Consider the following 23,903-nt stretch of genomic DNA (forward strand, 5'->3'; position numbering starts at 1 on the left):
AAGCTTTGGCCCCAATATATTTTATACTGCAAATGTGGCATTACACAATTAGAAAAGGGAAAATAATTTTTAATTCTTTTATAAAATGCTATCAGACTAAAATCTACCTTCAAATCAGAGTGTTATTTGTGATTAGATCAGAGTGATCTTTACAAACAGTCCACCCTTAATTATTCCAACATTGGGGGTTTGGAGGAAGCTGTGAAAATGGTTGCTATGAGCTGAAGATGAAAGTCAAAAATTCAATATGAATGCCGATGCTGAACTTAATGCTGTTATTTATAGTCTCTGTTGCTAATTTATGTGATTTATTCTTATAGATAATTTTATGGCGGTCGGTATTATGAGCCAGTTTGAGAGATCTGAATCTTATAAAAGTAAGTTGCAAATTATTTTGAAAAACAATCAATTGGATTTTTCTTTTTCTCCAAGACAACTTCTTGCACAATATTGGTTGACTACTATTCTCAATTATCTTGAGTTACTTGATACCATTGGGAGCTGTGATCAAAGCAAAGCTTCTGAAGAACAAATGAAATCTTTTTTCAATAGTTTTGTTCATGTAGTAGTAATCTTCTATTTATCATGCATACTAGGAATGACTGAAATGGAAGGATATCCACAGGCACTAAATAAAGGAAGACTGTGTAATCAGCCCTGCGTTCCTTACTTCACAGAAGCAATAGATGAACTAATGTGTTTTATCTTTTTATGTCTTAGAAGAACATAAAACATCTTCATAGTGCAAAAAAAGCTTTCATTTATTACAATTAATGTTACAGCAAATTTCAGCAGTTTCTACCTACCGCTTTTGCTCTTATCTAAATTAGTTTCCTTGCTACAGTTTTCTCCACCCTTCCAATGTCCCTTTCATATTTATTTATACCTGGCTCTCGAGAAAATAATGCTATTTGTTAAGGCTCAACAGCTACAGAACCTTATTTCCATATTGCAGATAAAACATTTAAAAAGCAATGTATTCATTTTAAATACTGCTTCTTAGCTTCCTTTGATTGTGTAATACAGCACTTTATTCCCTGTGTATTTAGGATTAAAGAGCGCAGCTCTTCCATCTGTGAATGCCTTGAAGTCACTGCTTTTGTCCATTCAAGTGAAGGGTGGATCAAAAAGCAGGGTTCCCTTTATGGAGAAGTGAGGTATTTCATAAATAGACTCTCGCAAATCCTCTTTTGAAAGATTAATAAAAAGCAAGCAATGTCTTTTCCCCATATTTCAGCAGTGTCTTCCTCAGCCCAGAGGGGCAGCGGGAAATCCTCTTGGCCACGCTTGGGGCATCTGTGATCAACCGTCCCTGCCAGGTTGCAATACTGGCCACCAGAGGGGGCGCGCGCACACCCACCGTAGCCATAGTTACCGCTGGGTGCGTAGTGGGGTTTACGAAGCTGACGCAGTGGGCGGCCCGGCACAGGCGGAGGCGGCCCTGGCATAGGCGGAGGCGGCGTTGAAGAGTTGCGGGGCTGAGAAGCCCCGGCATGGAGGCGGCGGCAGCAGTGGCTCTGGCCCGGTGGCGGCGGCGCCGCAGGCGGCGGCAAAAAGGTGAGCGGATGAGCGATTGGAGGGCGGCCGGGAGGGAGACGGGAGAGGTGGTGGCGGTCCACGGAGGGCGGATGCCCACTTCTCGCTGCGGGTGAAGGAGCCGCGGCGCACCTCTTGGCGGGAGGAGGAGGAGGAGGCAGGGCGGGCGGGGCTGGAGACGGAGAAAGCCGCGAGGCCGAGGCAGCTCTGGCGCGGGAGCGAGCGAGTGCAGAGGCGTCGGTGCCTTGGCATATGGCAGCACGGGAGCGCGCGTAGGGAAGGGCAGGAGGGGGAAGAGCGCGCGCCCCTCCCTCACATCTCCCCCCCCCCCGCCCCGCCAACCGGCAACTCCGCCGCCAGAGGTGGAGGGCCTGGTTGCCAAGGGGAACGGAGAAGCATCCCTCCTCCCCCGGCACCAGCAGCGTGGGAGCTGGACGGTAAGCAGGCAAGCGATCCTGTCGCTCTCGTGCCCAAGCAGGTGCTTCTGCTGCTCCCCTCCCCGCCTCTCCCCTTGCCAAACCCGGGTATGTGGTGGAAGAGGTGGGGTTGGAAGGAAGGAAGCGTTGCTTTCCCGGGAAGCGGAGGCTTTTCCTATGTGGCCTTGGGTCGTTCCCCCCCTCCTCCTCACGGTCTCTCACCCTTTCCCCAAGAAATCGGTAGAATCAGGGTGGTGTGGCCTGTGGAGGGGATTAATCTGCCTGGGAGTTGAAAATGTTGGGTAAGGAAGGACGGATGCAGCATGGAACTGCAGTGTAGCAAGCTGAAATTGGTTCTTGTATGTGCTTCCAATGCTTGTGGAAAAGGGAGATGACAAAAGGTTAAGAAGGGTTCCTAATACCATGGGGCATGGGGGGTGGATTTAAAGTGGAGAGGTCTGTCCCACACCCCACACCCCAGTTGACGAATCTGTGCATGATGGTGCCTTTTGTGGAAAATAAAGAGTCTAGATTCATAATCAAATGCCGTGGGCTGGAAATGTATATATAAACATTTCCTTTGCAGAAAAACTGAAAATCTTTCTATAAACCTAGCTGGGAAAATAATGGATCTTTCATCTTTGAAGGTTGTTTCTGCAAGGAGATGCTTCTATCGTGCAATTTTTGTCAGGCGATATAGTGTCCATTAAAAGTTGTGTGTGTGTGTAAATGTACAATGAAATAAAGGACATCTTGCCTTATGATTTGGAATTGCTCAAGAGATTGTAGCCATGTTGGTTTGAGTGAGATAAGTACTTGTATTTTGATTATTGCCCAGGGTCCCACTACCGTATTAGAATGGAACAAAAGTGGAAAAAGACAAAATGAGAAATAAATTGCCTCCAAAGATTTCTAATTTTAAAAAGTAATTTATTAATTGAGTGATTAAGGTTTATTAAAGGTTTATATGTTTATTAAAAGGATAAAGTTATGGGTTAAAAGGACATATAAAAATTATGGATCAATGAAGAGAGCTTTTAAAAAGGATAATCACTTCATGGCTATAATTCAAACTTAGAACATAGTTTAAATGGGTGGAGTTCAGCATACTAAATTATGCAATTTCTTTGATTAGTAATAGTTCTACAGAAAAGCATTGTGGAGATAGCTAATTTCTTTAAAAGTGTAAACAAGTACTGTTTGCATGAGGCTAGGCTCAGGTGTGGCCTCCTCTCTTGGGTGAATGATTTAAAACTAATGATCAACTTTAGAACAAGGTTCCTATAGTTGTATTCATTGTACAGTTATATCTTCATGAACAGATGCCTCCTTACTAACCATAATAAATACTATGTGAATGCAAGTGAAAAAGAGCATTCGGTACTTTTTCCAAGGCTTGAAAATATTGTATTGCTTTTGTCTCTAACAAAAGTCAGTTTTGTGTTGTCATTGTCAATAGAATCAAAAATTTGTGTGGGGCTTTTGTTAAAGGAGCTGGGTAATCAGATTTCTACCATTCTTTACAATTCTTATTCCTGAATGAAATTCCTTTCAGAACTGATGGCAAAATTAGAGCTAACATTATAATATATTGTATATTGGCACTCATTTATAGGCTTCCCATGTTTTGAAATTTAGAATCCTCTGAATAATAAAATGATGAGTTGACATTTTCAGCTGTAGTTCAAAGCTTACCTGGAGTGTTTTATTACTGTATTATACTGAACAGGAGTTTAAATTAAAAATATGAAAAAGATCAAAGACAAGCATAAATTCATGCATATATGGGGCTTCTCATGCATGTATATATGTAAATAATACTTTATACAATCCTTTCAGTAAAGGATTACAATATTCATTTTAAGTATACATGCATAATCTATACCTGTTCATTAGTTGCAAGTAACATCAGATTTTCAGTCCACTGATAGAAAATGCAGTATAATTATCTTTTAAATATTGAAGAATAAGTCTTTTATCAATAAGAAGGGCACAGTACATCTATTTCTGTTAATTAGCATGTAATCATTTTTAAAAATGGTTGAAAACTAACTTTATCTCCCTTTTTAAGTGTATTAGCAATACTTCCACATCTGTGATCGTGTCTTTTTCTAAAGACAGTAACTCCAAAAACAAACTAACAAATGACATTATATATTCATCAAAATGGACTCATAAAGGAAACAATTGTTCTAGAGCTCTGGAATAAAAGTACTTTTAAATATTTACCTTTCGATCTGTATTAAAACTAAATCTGTACCCACAAGATTCTTATACAGGTAGGTTTCAGCAACAAAAGCCGTCACTCAGTCAATTAATCAGAGCTACTTTCCCAATCTGAGTTTCTCCAGAAATGTTGAGACAGCAGTCCTCCAAATTCTCAGTTCATATATTGGGTCCATCACATTGGTGAAATCTGCATTAGAAAATTATGACAATGGTGTAACTATTTTAATGAGATAAATAGATAATATTTTAATGAGACTAAAATAAATCTGATAAAGTTTAAAATAATTTTAAGCTATTATGCCTTATAGAAGAGGAAATTTGAGGCAGCTTTTTGTGTAAAGATTTTTATACTAATTCTGTATTGATTTTAAAACACAGTATATTTTCTAGGAAATATTTTTCCATTAAAAAGGTTTTCCTTCGAAATATTATATTATTAACTTTTAGCATTCCTGACCTCCACAGAGAAACTTTTTTTCTTGCAATCTCACATTCATAAAAGAAAAATTAAATACCATAACAGCATGCAAAATCTGTTTATTTCAGTACAAACTATGGCAATGTCATTTCCTGTCTTAAATATTAATGGCTTCTGTTTGGGATTCAAATAGAAGGACTCCCACAATATGTGTTATGGAGACATAAGTGTACCTCTCTGGTTTGTATAGGTTGCTAAACTGTTACCCTTTCCCTGGCTGGCTTGGAGGAGGAACGTGAAAGTATTTACTTCTGTTTTCAACTGCTGTTTGTTATGACATCCAAACTGAGAACTACAGTAATTATCAAGTGTGATTTATATCCAAACAAATCAGGTTCATTAACTGTAGCTTGAAGTTATCTTTTAGGCAAACTACCACCAAATTATTTCCTCTCTCCCAGTTACTGTGGTTATATATTCACATAACATGTAAAACCATGACTGGTTCATTCAGTAAGCCAAATTAAGTTACACAAAGTCATGAGCCATATTTACTGACTACATTGCATGGTTCACATACTGTAGTACATGTAAAGTAGAAGCAAAAATTCTTTCTCCAGCTTCTTTACTTCTAAGTACAGTAGTATTGCCCTGTACAAAAGAAACTAGTACTGTAGCAGAGGCACTCTTACCCTCTCTCTCATTTCTGCTAGGAGGCTTCAATTCTGCACGTTAGCATGTGATATGACTCAATGGTTAAAACCTTGATTTTCTTGAAAATGATAGAAAATACTTTGGTTAAATTGAATTATTCTAATCCTCCCCCTGGATTCAGATGCTATGTTAAATTTAAATCACAAAATGACTATATTTTGTGTACAGATGCATAACTCCATAGAAAGATTGTTTGAAGAAGAAAAATTTTCCCGGATTTCTTTTTTTCAATGTTCCCCTGAACATTTGCTCCAGTTTAGTTGATTTCAGAAAGCTTAGCATGGTCAGACTTAACTAATACATGAAGGTGAGGCCACCTGGAAAGCTAGAATGACAAAACTTTCTGGGGAAAAACAGCATAGAATCACCTCTCTATTGTTGGCGAAGAAGTAACAGAAACGTATCATTGGAGTCATCAGAAGTCAAACTTGAAGATGACGTTATCTTGGGTTTTATAGGCCTGATCAGTTGGAAAAATGACATTATGGGTCATTGATGGAAAGATGAGACTTTTAAACCTTTTTATCATGCAAGAGTTTGTGTTGTGTTGTTATACTTTATGCCATACCAGTATTCTCTTACAGACTCTGTTCATTTATTTTCAGCATTATTGTGGTACTATCTCTGCATTTAATATAGAATTCATAAAAGATGGCATGTTCTTGTTTTCAATTTTTATGCATAACAGTAGCCCTGTGAAGCATATTGGAGTGAAAGAATAGTAACTATGCAAGTATTGTCTCATAAATTCCCATGGTTAAGAATGGATTTGAATATAGGTCTTCATGTTCCATATTAACTTAGTTTAGTTAGAAAATTTAAGTGCCGATAGTCTGATAATATAGCGCTCTGCTGCATTCAAAAATGAATTTTTAAGATTTTGCAGGAGATCTATTTCCTATAAATTAGGTGCCATCAATCATTTCATAAAGTTGGCATCTGAAAAATGTTACTGTCTTGTAAGTTATAATGTATTTTTGCAATCTTATATTTCAACAGTCACATTCTTATTAAAGAAACTACTGATGTAGTTCACAAATTGGAATAGTTGTACAACTAATGTGGTAGGTGGAATCTGACACTAAACTGAAAGATAATTACTCAAATGTTAAAGTTTTCTTTTAAAATGACTTGAAAAATCTCTTTAATGAGGGGAAATGTTAGCATATATATTACTTTTGGATATTAAATAATAAATTATAAACATTGCTAAGTAAATAGAGATATGGTTCGCTTTGCCTACCTGCTTCAAAAATATTTTTTCAGTAAAGACAGATATAGATATTTATACATCATTCTTTATACACAAACATCTTACAAAGTTAGTGAAAGTTTGAGAAGGTGTGTGAATTTTAAAACGTATATAACTGTTGCACTTGTTGAGGAATTGAGCTCAACAAAATTTTGTAATACATTCTTCATTGTTCATTAATATTGCAAATATTCTTATTGAAAGTTGAAAATATAAATATGGAAACTCTGTTCATTCTAGCACTTATAATTTATTTTCAGCAAAGTATGGTAGAGACAGAATATGCTAACATTCTTCTCCAAAATGTATTTTGAGTCATTGTGAAAATGTTAATGGATTGTTGATCATCCATGTAATATTACATTCTTAATGTGTGATATGTTGTTGCATTGATATTCTAAAATGTGGGGCGAACAATCTGAGCATAATCAAGTCAGCTTGGAAATTTATTTGTTTTTTATTTGCTTTGGATGCTGTTTAATACTAAAATGACACCAAGCAGCTTCCAATTTAAAAACAGAAAAACAATAAAGATGAACAATAAATAAAAATTGTAACATTTTCAAATAACAATATTAAAAAACCACCAACAGGGCTTCATATCCATTGTATTCGAAAATCTGAGAGAATAGCCACATTTCTAAAGAACATAATTAGAATGGGAGCCATCTGGATTTGTGGGGAGATATTTCCGAGGGTAGGTTCATAACAAAAAAGATGTTTCCTGGGTCTGATAGATTGTTGAATTGAAGTACATAAACTTTGCTTGATCTTATGGATAGATTGAAACCATAGGAGAAAACTATACTTGCAGGGGTACAAACTTCATTTTAAAAATGCTTAGGTTCACAGATAGCGATTTAAATGCTGGACCAACTGTTCTTGATTTTGTAAAGATCATAGTGCAGTAACAGAGCAAATATTTAATGTGTAAAAGACTTCAGTTCAGGTTAAAGGATTACTGATAACAAAGCTGGGAAAGAGTAATAATGTAACCAACAGATTAACTGTAAACACTAGTTTCATATTTTAATTTTCAAAATTATCATGGCTTGGAGCCAGGTTACTTAATGGACTGGCTTCTCCCAGTCATTTCTAGCCATCCAATTCGGTAACCAACCAAATCCAGTAGGTTAGGTATGTTATGGGTGCTGTCAGCCATGGAATGCTGACTGGCAGGGACTAGGAGATCTGCCTTCTTTGCCGCAGCCCCTGTCTTCTGGAATAAATTCCCTTCAGGGATTAGGTTTGCTTTCCTAAGGCCGTGAAAACCTGGTTATGTGCCCAGGCCCAGGGGCCCAAGTGTATTAAAGTGTTAAAGAGTGTTAAAGAATATTTTTAAAGTATCTTTATGATATATACCACCCAGTCACTTGTTGAGATGTTTGGCTATAGAAATAAAATAAAATGAATAAATAAATATGCTGTTTTATAATAGAAGAGCTACAATGGGGTTTAAAAATTTGGGAAATATTTTGAATTTTTTGTATAAATATGACCTAAAACATGTTCCACACCCAAGTCCTAAATCTACATGAAAAGGACCCAGTTAAGTAAACGAGTAAAAATATACTTGTTTATTCACTGTGGAAAATTATCCAAAGTTAACAGATAACAGATCACATTTTAGACCACACAGGTAGTCTTTTACTTAGAACCATAATTGAACCCAGAATTATGGTTGTAAGTTGTTGTGGTCATAAGTTGAGGCATTACATGACAAGACAATTTTTTTGACATTTTTCTGTCAGCTTCTAAGCAAGCACCACAGTCATTAAGCAAATTAATTTCCACCAATGAATTTTTCCCTCCAAAATGGGCAAAAAAGTCACCATAATTGTAGTCATGTAATCACTGAATGCTGCTAATGGCTATAAAGGTAAGAGAGAAGCCAAAATAATAATGACATGACTGCGGGTGGTAGTGGTGCAGCACCGTATCTTCAAAACCGAGTTATAAGTAGCTTTGGGGAAGTTTGTTGTAACTTTTATTGCTTCCTTCTTGGTTTTCCACCCCTAACAATCTAAATCTTCCTTTTAAAAGTATAATCTGGTCCTTCATGCTGCTAAATAATTGTTTAAGCCTCATTGTTTGAAATCCAAACATATTGCAAGGTACAAATTTAGAGGGGGGTGACAACAAACCACATTTAGATGGTGTCGTTACTTAGGAATCCTGGCTTCTTTTAATCATTGCTTATGTTTGAACACCAAAGCCTAATTTCTTTTTGTTTTTGTGCCCAAACCAATGTAAGTTTTTGATTAACAGGATGCCAAACAGCAAAAAAAAAAAATGTTTATGTTGTGATTAAATTGTGTTCTTTTACTTTCTCCCAACTCCTCACTTCCTTAGGGTATAATTAATGCTTCCATGCCCCAACCTTCTTTGACTAGAAGGTAAAAGTCTCCAAATGTCAGAGCATATACTTGCTTCTATATAGCACAGTATAGAACAAAGCACAAAAAATGTAGAACTTTCAATGAAAACTTTTTATAAGCACACACAAATCCTCTCCTGCACCCTGTCCAGAGAAAGATATCTGCAAACATAACAAAAACCAGTTACAATTGTGCAATTGAATAAACATTAAGCAAATTTTGCCTCTTTACTTCAGCCTTCTCGCGGACTGCTAGTACAGACTCTACTGTATGTAACCTCAGTTTATAATATAAGATTAAATCTTAGCATATATATTCATTGGTGGTATGCAAAAATAATGTGGATTGGATACTATTTTCTTCATGACATAGAGAAGTGAGAAGAGAAAAAAACAGTTACCAGTTTCTAATTCAGTACACTGAGGTGAAGGTACTAAGCTTCAAGAAGCACTGAAACTTTGAAAAGTTTGGATTTAGTATATTGCATGTACTAATTAATTTCTCTCATTAATGTGTTACAGATTCAGCCCCATTTAGCTCTCCTTTCAATACATTCCTTACTCTGAATCCAGAAGAGTTGTGCCATAATGACAGATACTGCTCCAGCTTCTAGTTAGCTCTCAGTTATTATCTTTATTATCAATTATAGCAACTACTAGTTCAGTGAAGTGGTTAAGATACTGGATGAGACTGTGATTTCTAGTCTATTCCTTGACATGGAAGCCAGCTGGATGACTCTGTCATAGAATCATAGGGCTAAGAGGGATCTTGGAGGTCTTCTAGTCTAAATCCCAGCCCAAGGCAGGAGTCACTCTCTCTCAACTCAATGTACTTCCCCACAAGTGATAGTTGTGTGTGTCAAAGAGGTCATTCTGTGAGAATTGGTAAATCCTCTAAGTAAGATTAGTGTCAACATATCAATATTTTTTAGAAGTAAGCGATCCATGAAATCATTTGTTAGCAAGGATATAAATCTTATAGGGATTTGTACATTGTATCAAAAGAAAGCTTTGTGGAATAAAAAATACGCTGAATTTGAATAAAGAGTCCCTTCCTTCCTTCCTTCCTTCCTTCCTTCCTTCCTTCCTTCCTTCCTTCCTTCCTTCCTTCCTTCCTTCCTTCCTTCCTTCCTTCCTGTTTCTCAAACTGTATTCAGTGGAAATCTAGGGTTCCAGGAAAACTTGATGAGCTTTTATAAAAGACTGTGTTTGAGGAGAGAGAGAGCAATATTTACGCTACTAGTTTCTGTGCCTGAATGAGTTGAAACCTCCTGGTCTAACCTGTTTTGCTGCTTGGGAGCCTAGCACTAATGCACTCAAAGAATAGTGTGTTCTAGATTGACTCTTAATGCTCTAGGGTTTTGCCTTGATACCTGGAATGGCTGCCAGCAAGCTAGAAATTCTTAGCATACAGTACATGTGACTCTCTCTCTCTCTCTCTCTCTCTCTCTCTCTCTCTCTCTCTCTCTCTCCCTCCCTCCCTCCCTCCCTCCCTCCCCTCTCTCTCACACACACACACACAATGTTTTTCAAACTATCTCCTGATCAGCATAATTCTGTTGTGTGAAATCAAAAGATAGGTAGTTAAAAGCATTAAGTAAAATAGTAGTCTTTCACCACCAGAATATTCATTTACAAAAATAAAATGAGCTCCAACTTTTCTTTCCAGTTTGAAACTGAAGGGCATATAGACAAGTGGCGAGGAATCTTCCATATTGCTATTTTGTGGCACTTTGAAAACACATCAAGTTCCAAATTGGCTTTAAAGAAGTGTGTGTGTGTGTGTGTGTGTGTGTGTGTGTGTGTGTGTGTGTTGTACATACTTCTAAATCAGAAGGTGTTTTTTTTAAAGAACATTCCTAGCAATTTCCTGGACACTATGATCCCTGCACTTTTTGGGAAGTGATTTTCCATTGCCTCCTTTCTAGAACCAAGACACAGTGATTGGTCCAAGGTCACCTAGCTGGCTTTGTGCCTAAGACAGAACTAGAATTCATGATCTTCTGGTTTGTAGCCTGCAGCCTTAAACCACTGTACCAAATTGGCTCATTCAAGAATAATTTTCTTCTTTAAACTGAGAAGGAAGAAACATTGTTCTATATCTTAAACTGTTCTGGAAGACTTATATGAATGAGTGAAGGGACTTTGGACAATTAAAAATGTCTTCTTTCTATTTTAAGTTGGACAAGGATTTTTTTTTTTTAGTGTGCGAAACTGGTTCTAGCTGGAAGCTAGGAAGTCGTGACTATTTGAACCCACAAGATTTTTACAGTGCCCTGCTTTTCAGGAAACAGACTAACAATGATCAATGGAATAGTTTTAAATGGCTTCCTGTATGTGCTTTGAGCAATGGTTCTTCTTTAGTGAAATTGTGAATTTTAGCTTTTTATTTTGGGTAGTTACAGGAAGCGTTAATAATTATCATCTTATTTAATAAAAGCAGAACTTCAAGAAGTAGATTACTTGATTTGGTTATGATACCATGAATTTGGATCCCCTTTATTAATTGTGATTCCTTAAGTATGTTAATAAATTAATGCTTATGCATTCTATAACATTATACACCCATATAATTATATATGTTGTCATTGAAAGTACTTTGTGCATAGTTGGCATTTTTATCATTCTAATTTACAAAAACTTATTATAATATAGTGTACATAGATGGTATCATAGATACTATGGAGCATTTATTAAGTACACTCCCTTTCTATATTTTTTATGTAGGATTATAATTATTCATTTTTAATCAGGAAGCATTTATGTCAAGAAAGAATAAATGGAAAGTTTGGAGAAGACTTCTGCGGGGGAAAGAAATTTTTACTTCTTAATTAAGGAATAATAACTTTCTAAAATTTTCTGTCACGTACAAAAAGTCAGAAGACCAAGATAGAAGTATTGCAAGTTTGTTTCATGCTACCTATAACAAGAATCTGAACGACTGATGATCAAGGCAAATTGGCAACAGATGAGAAGTGGAGGCTAGACTTGGATCTCTTATGGGGTGAAGAGACTTAAACTGATGATGCATTTGACCCTGCCCTCAGGCTCATCCTGGTCATCTCCTACATTTTCATTCTTATTTAAGCTTAAGTTTTCTTTCCATTGCAGTATTTCTGAATCACATCTCTACTGAAAAAAAGTGCGTATTACATATGAGGAAATGGAATATCCTTTAGTTTTGTGTGTAAGGAATTGTTGCTTTTGGATTTCAATCTCATTTCTATTCTATTCAATCTCAGATATTTATCCTAATGTGCTTATGTTTTTGGTACATTTTGTTCTGATTTTCAAAGAAAAATATTTAAGTTCTGGAATATATATGGTTTGGGTAATATTCTTTGGAAGTATCAGTAGCTGCTTTTTTATCTTAACAATATTAATGTAGATCACAGTTATTCATGAGTGGTATATAAATTTGACCTGAGTGAAGACATGAGAGTACTGTACATTAATGCCTGATTTTCATAACAGCATACACATCTCGTGGTATAAAATAATATTTTTAAGATTTTAAGTTGATGTTTCATTGCTTTTAAAAATATTGATTTGATTTTATAATAGGAATCACTTGCACCCATTGACATTTAGGTCTAGTTATAAACTGTGAGTGCAGTGTCCAGTAAGTTGCAATCTTCCTTATTCAAACCTATTAATGTTCTACTACCACGACCACTACCCAGTAATATTATTAAAAATAAGTTTTTTTTTCTTTATGCAAACCTGGAGTCTTATTTATACTTTTGAGTTCACAGAATGGAGTATTGGATTGGTTTCAATCAAAGCGTTGTAAGCTGCTTAGAATAGCCCCATAGTGAGATAGGCAGCAAATAAAATAAAATAAATGAAATAATAATGTTCCATTTCAAATATAATTAGGCAGTACTGTCTTTACATACAGGTTTAGTTAATCATTTTTATTGCCTTTTGTGTGGAAGAAAGGAAAGGAAAGAAAAACTGGCATTTTAGACATGAAAAATAAGGATTAATGGGTAAAGAATTACATGAATTGTTGTAGGAGTGTTAATTCTGCGGAAAATGTGGCAGTATGCTGTGTGTGTGTGTGTGTATCTATCTATCTATCTATCTGGATCTTTGGTTATTCGGGTTTTCTCCCACGTAAAATTGGAAGTATTTTGGCGACATTTCGACAAAATCTCATTTGTCATCTTCAGGCTTGTGTCTTCGGCTTTGTGCTTCTTGGAGTAATGTGAGCTTGCAGCTGTTTTTTCTTTTAACTGCCAATGGGAGTGCGACGACTGGGTGGGGGCTTGGCTGTGTTCTGATTGGGTGGGGGTGTGTTCTGTTCAGGTGGGGGGTTGGCTGTGTTCAGGTTAGTCTTAGTTGTCGGGGGATTTGAGCTGGTGAGCTGTGATCCTGTTGTTTGGCTTCGCGCTTGTGGTCATGCCACATCTTCATGTTGGGCGTTAGTTTGCTTCATGTATGGGTCGGAGGGGTTTGAAGCGGGTAGTGATGCAGCTGCAGTACGGCTTCTGGTCCGTGGTCGTGTCTCATCATCTGTGTGGGTGTGAATCTGCTTTCTACGCGGAAGTGTGGTGGTAGCGTCTTGTGTGGCCTTCGTGGGTGTGGGTCTGGTGTTATTCTTCATGTTAGGTACTCGTTTGTTAATGAGGGTGCACTCCCACTGGCAGTTAAAAGAAAAAACAGCTGCAAGCTCACATTACTCAAGAAGCACAAAGCTGAAGACACAAGCTTGAAGATGACGGATGAGATTTCGTCGAAATGTCGCCAAAATACTTCCAACCCGAATAACCAAAGATCCACATACAAATACCCGCGAAAACCTCAGAAAACATGTGTGTGTGCTTCTGAAGGATATGTGTTTAACATATTCACTCTTTCTGCACAACCTACATTCTAATTTTTTTGAGTCCTGTACTTTTCACAAAGTGTTTTTGTTGTAGGCTCTGGGGAGATGATCTGTCAGGTTTGTATTTAATATAATCTATGTATTGATGATACATAGCTTTACATCTTTGCCATAGTCTAAGTGGAAAATCCAGTGGAAATCCTGACTTAGTGCACACACACACACACACACACACACACACACAAACACAAACACACATGATTATATATAAATTGAATTTATATTGCCGCCTATTCGCCCATGGCGACTCAAGGCAACTTACAGAACATAAAAACACATTTAAAACAATAAAAACTTAACAAAAAGAAGCAAATAAATTAATATAACAAAATCACTTCCCAACTCCCACCCCCCACCCCAGCGACAGCAGATCACATGAGCCATTTAATCGACTCCCTCCCGCTCTGGGTTCCTCAGGCCCACTGGCAGAACCAGGTATTCAGCACCTTCCGGAAGAGTATTAGAGTGGGGGCCAATCTAATCTCTAGGTGAATGATCTTCCAGAGAGAGGGAGCCACCACAGAGAAGGCCCTTATTCTGGGTCCCACTAGGTGTATCTCCCTTGGGGATGGGACCCGCAACATTCCCTGCCTCCCCGGTCTGATGTGTTGGGTAGATGTGAGCAGCAAGAGACGGTCCCTCTGATAATCTGGTCCTAAGCCATAAAGGGTGACAACCAGCACCTTGAATTGCACCCGGAAGCAAATCGGCAAGCAGTGCAGCTCCCACAGGAGAGGTGATATATGTGCACACTGAGGTCTGCACAAAACCATGTGGGGCACTGCATTTTGCACTAACTGGAGCTTTCGGATGCTCTTCAAGGGCAGCTTCAGGTAAAGCATGTTGCAATAGTCAAGACGGGAAGTGACTAGGGCATGAGTGACTGTGAGTAGGGACTGTTGGTCCAGGAAAAGGGCATAACTCGTGCACCATCCGCAGTTGCGCAAAGATCCTCCTGGCCATAACTGTCATCTGCTCTTTGAGCAGGAGTCATGAGTCCAGGAAAACGCCTAGATTATGCACAGGGTCTGTTTGGGGTAGTGCCACCCCATCCAAGACTAAAGGTGGCAATTCTCTCTGAGCCAACGAACCGCAAACCCAGAGCCACTCAGTCTTGCAAGGGTTTAGTTTCAACCTGTTGCTCCCCATCCAGCCCCTAACAGCCTCCAGGCACTGAGAGAGGGAGGACATGGCATCACTTAACTAATCACGGGCCGAGACATACAGCTTTAGTATCATCAGCATATTGGTGATACCTCAGTACATGGTGATGGTGATTTCACCCAGTGGCTTCATATAAATGTTGATCAAGAGCGAAGAGAGTATCAAGCTCTGCGGAACCCCACAAAACAGTGGGCAAGGGCTGGATCTCTCCCCTCCTATCACCACTGACTGAGAGCGGCTGCAGAGGAAAGAAGCAAACCACAATAGCACAAGGCCTCCCACTCCCATCCCCCGAAGCCGCTCCAAGATAATACCATGATTGATGGTCTCGAAAGCCTCTGAGAAGTCAAGTAGAGCAAGGACGGATGCATTACCCCCATCCCGCTCCTGCCAGAGATCATCCAAAAGTGCGACCAATGTCGTTTCTGTCCCAAATCCAGGCCTGAATCCTGACTCTTAGTGGTCAAGATAATCTGTTTCATCCAGAAACCTCTGGAGCTGCCGCACAACCACTTTCTCAACAACCTTCCCCCAAAAGTCAGAAATTATTCAACACGGTGGAATCCAGTGATGGCTTCTTAAGAAGAGGGCAGACCACAGCCTCCTTAAAGTGCCAGGGCACTGCTCACTCCTGTAGGGAAGCATTAATCACCACCAGAGTCCACCTGCCTATCACCTCCTGGGAAGCTTTCACTAGCCAGGAGGGACATGGGTCTAAAACACAGGTGCTTGCGTGCATACTCCCTAGGATCCTGTCCACTTTCTCGGGAACAACAGGATCAAACTGTTCCCAGATAACAGGGCAAAAACCTGCCTAAGGGGTTTCCACTGGACTGGCAACTAACTGGGAATGAAGTTGAGCTAATATTATCTTACAGAAAATCCACAAATTTCTCAGCACGCCACTTCAAGTGGACCTCCATCTCCTCCTTACCCAGGAGGAGGGTCCTTAAAGAGGGTCACTGTGTGATTATCTGCTGATGCAATTAGTGTTTAGAAGTATTTACACTTCGCCACACAAATCACCACAAGGTAGGCCTTTGTAGCAGATTTTACCTGTGTTAGATCGAGTTCATCCCCTATCTTCTGCCAGGGGTACTCTAGATTCTCCTCATGTATTTAATCCCTTTTAGATCCTCTATGTACCATGGGGCACTGAGAGGTCTAAGGGTGAAGTCGCATGGGTCCTATCCAGAGTCTCAGTCATCTTTCTATTCCAAACAGTGACTAAGTGCTTGGCTGGACTGTACAGTAGATCTGCACTTATAACCCCCAGCTCCTTCTGGATCTGGGTCCATTAGTCAATGGGGGCAGACCAGTGTAATAGGTCCTGCCTCCCGGGGGGGGGGGGGTGGTACAGCCCTTGAAAAACCAATTTGCCACCAGACTGTGATCTAACCATGACAAGGGAACCACCAATTCCAGGTCACATAGGCACTGCTCCAACAATAACACCAATTGGGTGTGTAACCACTATTACTAGTCAAATTCAAGGCAAGCTGGAGTTGTATGCTGGTGTAAAACCTCCCAGAAACTGCAAATACAGTAATATGCAATGTTTGTTCTAACAAACATTACATTTCCCCTGAAAGAGCTGGTGCAAAATTTTGGAATTTTCCTGGATTCATGGCTCCTGCTGGAACAGTAGATAGAAGCCATTGCCAGGAAAGTCTTTGACTAAGTTTTGCAACTCTGCCATTTGTTCCTGTTTCTGGACCCAAAGGCACCAGTCATCTAACAGCCTATTATAATTCACTTTATATGGGGCTGCCCTTGAAGATGACCTGGAAGTTGTTTCTGACCCAGAAAAACTGAATGTGCCAGAATGTAACAGATTGGTGCTTGCCAGATCAAGCAAAATAACAGTGACAGCATTGCAGTGACTGCATTGCTTCTGGCCCCAATCCAAGATGTTGCTTATTATTTATTTACTAAATAGATTTATATGGCTGCCCAATTCATACACAGTGACTACTTTATTATTACCTATAAAGCCTTATATTGTATTACTTGGACTCTTTTATCTTCAGAATAGTTTTCTCCTGGAATAAACTCTTCAACCTACAGTATTCCTGAATAAAGTAGGAGAAGCAAGAGCCAAACAAACAGGTAGTGTCTCTCATTTCTATGGAGTATGTTCGTTTCTCCTACTTTATTCAGTCAGCCAGGTTGGGATCTGCCCCGTAGTTAAGGGAGGTGATTAATGTCTCTGTAAGTGTGGGGAGCATCCCTGCCTGCTTAAAGCAGGTGGTTTCAGGATCTTTACTAAATAAGTTATCTTTGCTGAAGGAACTCAGTAAATATTCATTGATCTTAAATACAGTATTCCATTCTTGAATACTGTAAGATGATTGAAAAGTTTTGTCCTTGTAGTTCTACATACATTTGGCTGAAGCCATCACTGGGACCTGACAGATTACATCCCAGAGTTCTAAAGGAGCTGGTGGATATCATTTCAGAATAACCAGTGTACCACATATTTCAAAAAGCCTGGAGCACTGGGAAACTAACAGAGGACTGGAAAAAACCTGATGTGGTTCCCATCTTCAAAAAAGGAGGAAAAAAACCAGATCCAGGAAACTACAGACCAATCAGCCTAACATCAATACCCAGGAAGATACTGGAAAAGATAATTTTTAAAAAAAACAGATATGCCAACATCTAGACAGGAGTAAATAACTAGCAGTCAGCATGAGTTTTTAAAAAACAGATTATGCCAAATCAATATTATTTCATTCTTCACCATAGTGACTAAATTAGTAGACCAGAGAAATATTGTGGACATAATATACTTAGATTTCAGCAAGGCATTCAACAAAGTAGATCTACTTCTTGGTAAGCTAGAAAAAAGTGGGATAGATAGCACCACCACCACATGGATTCATAACTGGCAGACAAACAGTACTCAATGAGTAGTCCTTAATGGGTCTACGTCTACATGGAGGGAAGTAAACAGTGGGGTATCACAAGGCTCCGTCTTAGGTCCAGTACTCTTCAATATCTTCATAAACAATGTAGATGAGGGAATAGAAGGGGAACTTAACAAATTTACAGATGATACTAAGCTGGCAGGAATAGCTAACACCCTAGAAGATAGGCCCAAGATCCAGATGGATCTTGACAAACTTGAACACTGGGCCCTATCTAACAAAATGAAGTTCAAGGTAGAGGAAAGTAAAGGCTTACACTTAGGCAAGAAAAACCAAAAGTACACATATAGACTGGATGAAACCAGGCTTAATATCAGTAATTGTGAGAGGGATCTTGGAGTCTTAGTGGACAACCAGTTAAATATGAGCCAGCAGTTTGTGGTGGCAGCCAAAAAAGCCAACGCAGTCCTAAATTGCATTAACGGGAATACAATCAAGATCAGATGAGGTACTAATGCCACTCTATAAACCCTTAGTAACACAACACCTAGAATATTGCATCCAGTTTTGGTCCCCACACTATTAAAAGTATGTTGAGACTCTAGAAAAAGTGCAGAGGAGAGCAACCAGGGTGATTAGGGGACTGGGGACTAAAACATATGAAGAATGGTCACAGGAATTGGCCATGGCTAGTCTAGTGAAGAAAAGGACCAAGGGAGACATGATAGGAGTGTTCCAATATATGAGGGGTTACCACAGAGAATAAGAGGTCAAGCAATTTTCCAAGGCACTCAAAGGCCAGACAGGAATAATGGATGGAAACTGATCAAGGAGAGATTCTACCTAGAAATGAGAAATTTTCTGACAGAACAATCAACCAATGGAACAACTTGCCTTTGGAAGTTGTGGGAGATTCATCACTGGAGGCTTTCAATAAGAGATTGGAGTGCCATTTGTCAGAAATGGTGTAGTAGGATCTCCTGCTTGGATTGGACTAGAATCACGAGATGACCTTCAAGGTCCCTTCCAACTCTGTTAATCTCTAATCTGTAATCCATTTCTGAAATACAGTATTGTCTGAAATATAGTATTAAGAATTGGATTTCCTTCCTTCCTTTTTCTTTGTGCTCTTTTCTTTTACCATCCTCTTATTCTTTGCAGTATTTCCAGTCTGTTCTATTGGGACACATCCATATGGCTATTATCTAGGTTGTTGACTCTGATATTGTTTGATATTGCTCCAAGTCATTCAGAGTTCTGCAATGAGATGCCATTAGCACAATTGATAGCATCTACTGCTTCCTACCTCATAACTCCAAGGAAATAATTAATAACCTTGAGCATTACCTAATCTTATAACGACTGGATGAGAGAAAATAAGTGAGAATTAAATTGTGACAAAGAGAGAAAGAAAAAACTACTCAGGCATTGAAGTGAACTTTGTTCTGAAGAGGATTACACTCCTAGGAAAGAGTAGTTTGAGAGTGCTTCATGACCCCCAGCTATTGCTGAATTTGATAGTTGTATATTAAAGAACGTGTTTATACCATTAGGAATAGTAAACACCAACTTTTGCTGAGGTAACTGGATTTAGCAACAGTTATCCATATCATGATTGTGACCTGTATTGACTTCTGTAATGAATGCTGTGTGGAGCTATTCTTGAAAAATGTCTGGAAATTGTAATTGGTACCAATGTGGGCTCTAGTTGCTAACCAGTGCAAGATACAGGAAACATATGATGCTACACTGAAAGATCTGTGTTGGCTGCTAATTGTTTACCAAGTAGAATTTAAAGTTTTGCTATTGATCTTTAAATCTCTAAAGCAGGGCTGTCAAATTCCTGGCCCTTGGGCCAGATGTGTCACATGCTGGTCACACCCATGCCCGGTTTAGTGAAGGGGGGAAAAGTCTCAACATGTCATGTGATGCTGCCATGACAACGTAAGTTTGACACCCCTGCTCTAAAGAGTTTAAGGAAGGCCTGATTAGATATCTGAGGGGACCAGTTTTGTCAAATTATTAATAGCTAAACTATGTTTAATTATCTTGTTTTTACTTTTATGTTTCGTATTTTGTATTTTATTGATGCAGGCCACACTGAAAAGTTACATAACCAAATCTGGGGGACATAAATAAAACTAAATAAATAAGCCATGTGGGGGGAGAAGTAACAGTAACTAACTCAGATCCATATTAAATTAATAACAAATCAGGTTAATTTAGTTACCTTTAAGTGATTGAATGTTGAAACAAATTAAAAGAAAAAAAGAAAAAGCACTAATGTTTTTTAATGTCTCACAGCCTAAGTAGCATGATTGCAGAAAAGGCACTTAAACCTCAATTTGCAAATCACTAAAATAGTAGAAATTGAATCCTTCAACAGAAAACTCAGCATTGACATCCATATTATCTTATGTATTTAATAGCTGATAAATCTCAGCATGAACCAAATTCTTATTATAATATGTTCTAAACAACTATTTAATAGAGGTATTCTCAGATATAACATACAATATGCAAATGCTTACACCATCATGAAAACATTTTTGAAGAAACATTATTTGTATATTAAATTGCAGTTGCAATATTGCAACTTTCACTTATGGTACTATTGATGCTCTTTCTCATTGGAAGTATATATAGTAAAGAGGGAAAGAAAAAGAAGAGGAAGATCAAGAAGAAAGTGGATAGACTTGATTACAACATTGATGGATAATACATCATTGGAAGACCTGAAGGGATAATCATGCTGGAAAGGTTCTATTTGGTTGCTAAGAGACAGCACCAACTTCATGGCATCTAATCAAATGTGAAAAAGAGAAAGGAAGAAAGAAACTTGCATTTTTAAAGCAAAGAACAATTTTGAAGTAATTTAATTCTTGAGGTAAATGAGAGCAGGAAACTAACCTCCCTTTCTCCTCAGCGCTGCTCAGAGCATCCAGTAGTGGGAGGTGCTTCAGTCTCTGCATTCATAGGCTGAACTTGAATTGAGGAACGCTCCTCCTCCACGTGACTCCTCCACAGCGTTCCCCAGTTCTTGCTCAGCCTCGTACGAGACAGGCAGTGCATAGAATAGCTCCTTGGCCGATTCAAGAGTTCGTTGTCTTCAATCGCTATTTCTTCTGAATTTCAGGTTGGATTTACTTCTCTTTCAATTAGCCCTGCGCAAGTGGTCAGTTCGTTTGATATCCACCCAGGGGAAGTGCTCCTTTTGTGTCCCCAGGGGTGGCAAAGGGGAAATCTAGTAGTGCCTTCGCACTACCCCCCCTCCCCTCCCTGCCTTCCTAGTTTTCTCGCCACTTCGCTCCTTTCGCAGTCTGCAGCTTTACTTCAGTTCGGATTGATTTGTTTAGATTTAATCTCCCCCTGCAGAACACCGTTTATAGCTAGGAAGGGCTAATCCCCCCTTCCCTGCCTCTCTCTCTCCCTTTAAGAGCCCAGGCTCATTTTTTGGCAGAGAAATTTGCCGCTGAGTTGCCTGCGACCCTTCACATCATTGCGGCCGCCATTTTGGAAGCCGCCTCGTGGCCGCCGCCATTTTGTTTGTAATTCTCCTTGCTGTGTGGAATCTCCGATCGTCGTTACAGGACCCGTAGGCCTGTTTCAGAGCGATTTAACCTCACCCCTAGCCATTTGAAAATTGAGGTTTGTCTTTAATTCTGTAATAATATTTGGCTTTTCCCACAGCTTATTGTTAATTGCGCAGTAGCAGCAGCAACCCACACCCAGTGTTGCCTGGGAAGGAAGGTTGCTCAAGGCCCTAGTTTTTTCCTTTACCTCACTGGGCCTCAGGTGTTCTCATTTCGGCTGATTCAATTTTTATTTCCTTTTCGGTCTTGGTTAATTAATAATAATAATAATAATAATAACAACAACAACAACAACAACAATAATATAATAATAATAAAAAATTAATAATAATATAAATAAACAAAATACGAACGGGGGAAAGTGAGATAATTATCAGGGCTCCCGGTCTTGCTACAGATTGGCCTCTGGGCACGCCAGCCGCCTTCAATCCGCCTCATATTCTGCAGTACTCATATTTCTCATAGAAATGGCAGAGTGTAACACCTCTAGAGGACCTTCTCTGAAGGCTAAATCTAAGACCCATCACTTGTGCAGACAGGCTAAGGAGACCTCCAAAGCCTCCCAGAGGGATGCCCTGAAGCGCCATAGGGCCCTGGAGAAGGAGATTATCAGACACTCCAAAGAGGCCCCTGCTCCAGTACTCCCATCCTCCACTCCCTCTACATCCGCTCCCCCCTCCTCCAGATTTTCCCTCACTATCCAGTCGCAGCTCGCCCTCTCAAGGTCATCAGGCGCTGACTCCTGGAACTCCAGCTAGAAGGGCTCCTGAAGCCACTTTCACGCCCACTGCTGCTGGCCTACGCCAGGAGGAATCACTCATAGTTGGCTATCCGCCAAGGCATCGCGGCTGGACTCCAGCATACAGCCAGGCCTGGGCACTACATGGCAGCCTTGGAGCACGAGTCTCAATCCATAAGATCCATGCCCAGATCGGAGCCGCTCCATGGACAGGTACCCCTGTAGGGGGAGGTTCCCCCTGCAGTAAGGGAGGAGGAGGAGGAGGAAGGGGACCTAGATATAATTGGGGAAGAGGAGGACTTTGACTTGGGGTCTATACAATACAGCGAACCCCTTTCAGAGGTGGATCCATTGGAAGGGGAGATGTCCGAGGATGAGGGTCTCGCCCCCAATCAACCCGCCTTCGTGGGGCTATTCAGACCACAATTATTCAAGTCCCTTTTATTCAAGGCCAAGAATGTTTCGGGCCTAAATACGCAGTCATCCTCTGATCCCTCTCCTCTGGCTCCGGAGGACCCAGAGGACTCTATCTTTAAAAACCCGTGGTGGAGGCCAAAGTTATCCCAACTCCTCCCATTTTTTCTGATCTGGTGGTTAAACAGTTGGCCTCTGCAGCGGGGGCCCCTGTCCCGTTGGGCCACGATAAAAAATTCTTCAATTTGGACCCAGAATTTTCTCAATTGTTAGGTACCCCGGAGGTTGATGAGCCCATAGTGGGCCTCGCCTCTTCCTCCACCCTGAGTGACGCTCTGGAGGCCCTGAAGCCGGAGGAGAAACGGACCGAACTGGCCTTGCGCCGGGCACACCAGTCGGATGCCTGGGCAATCAGATTGGCCACAGCCGCCTCTTTCTTCACTCGTTCATCCATTCGCTGGCTCCGCCAGCTCAAACAACATGTTCCACCTTCCAATGTCAGAACACATCAGGACATCGCCAAGATCACGGCCGCTGCTGAGTTCTCAGCCGACGCCACCTATCACACTGTTAAATTCTCCACCAGAGCAATCATATCACATGTCACGGCCCGCTGTCTGCTCTGGCTGAAACATTGGCAGGCAGATCTTAAAAATAAGGTCAAATTGGCTTCCACTCCCATTGTGGGAAACAAACTATTTGGACCATCCTTGGACCCCCTATTGGTAGAGGGTTGCAATAAGAAGAAATTTTTCCCCTCCCTCACCCAGAGGTCAGAGTCCAGATCCTTGCAGCCCTTTCGGAGAGGCCCCTTTTGGCCCTTTTACCAGGCTCCCTTCCCCCCTAGATATCAAAGGCCCCCTCCCTTTGGGTCGGGCCAACCCCAAGATCGTGCCGACTCAGCTGACAGAAGCAGAAGGGGCAGTAGCTACAAAAGGCCCTTTCGGGGTTCAGGTAGCCGGCCCTTCCGGCGCTCCAGATAAGTCATACGACTCCATTCCCATTGGCGGGCGTCTTAAAGCCTTTGCCAACCAATGGGATTCCTCTACTTCCGACGCCTGGGTCAGGGACACCATCAGGTTCGGCCTTGGCCTTGAGTTCCATTCCGCCCCCCCCCCCGACTTCTTTATGCCGTGTCCTCTTTCCAGGGACTGGACTAAGCGTAACCTCATGGATTCCGCTGTCCAACATCTACTTGACATAAAGGCCATCCAACCAGTCCCTCAGGCACAACGGGGGTGGGGTTTTTATTCCCATTTGTTCATAGTCCCCAAACATTCGGGGGGATGG

At 40.2% G+C, this 23,903-nt stretch overlaps 1 protein-coding gene across 6 annotated transcripts in view; it reads left to right on the forward strand.

Moving 5' to 3' along the window:
- Positions 1-1,419: 1,419 nt before the first annotated feature.
- DAGLA (diacylglycerol lipase alpha) overlaps positions 1,420-23,903 on the forward strand; it is a 104,951-nt gene continuing 82,467 nt past the window's right edge. For 3 of the 6 annotated variants that reach the window (XM_087920845.1, XM_026720111.2, XM_087920846.1), the window contains exon 1: positions 1,420-1,557. The gene's annotated coding sequence lies outside the window, so the exon portion shown is untranslated. Of the gene's footprint in view, positions 1,558-1,710; positions 1,974-23,903 lie in introns of those variants that run through there. The other 3 variants (XM_026720112.2, XM_026720110.2, XM_087920847.1) reach the window with 3 other exon arrangements.

This window comes from Pseudonaja textilis, chromosome 1 (assembly GCF_049901715.1).
Source record: "Pseudonaja textilis isolate UNSWEBS1 chromosome 1, rPseTex1.2, whole genome shotgun sequence".
NCBI classification, from domain to species: domain Eukaryota; kingdom Metazoa; phylum Chordata; class Lepidosauria; order Squamata; family Elapidae; genus Pseudonaja; species Pseudonaja textilis.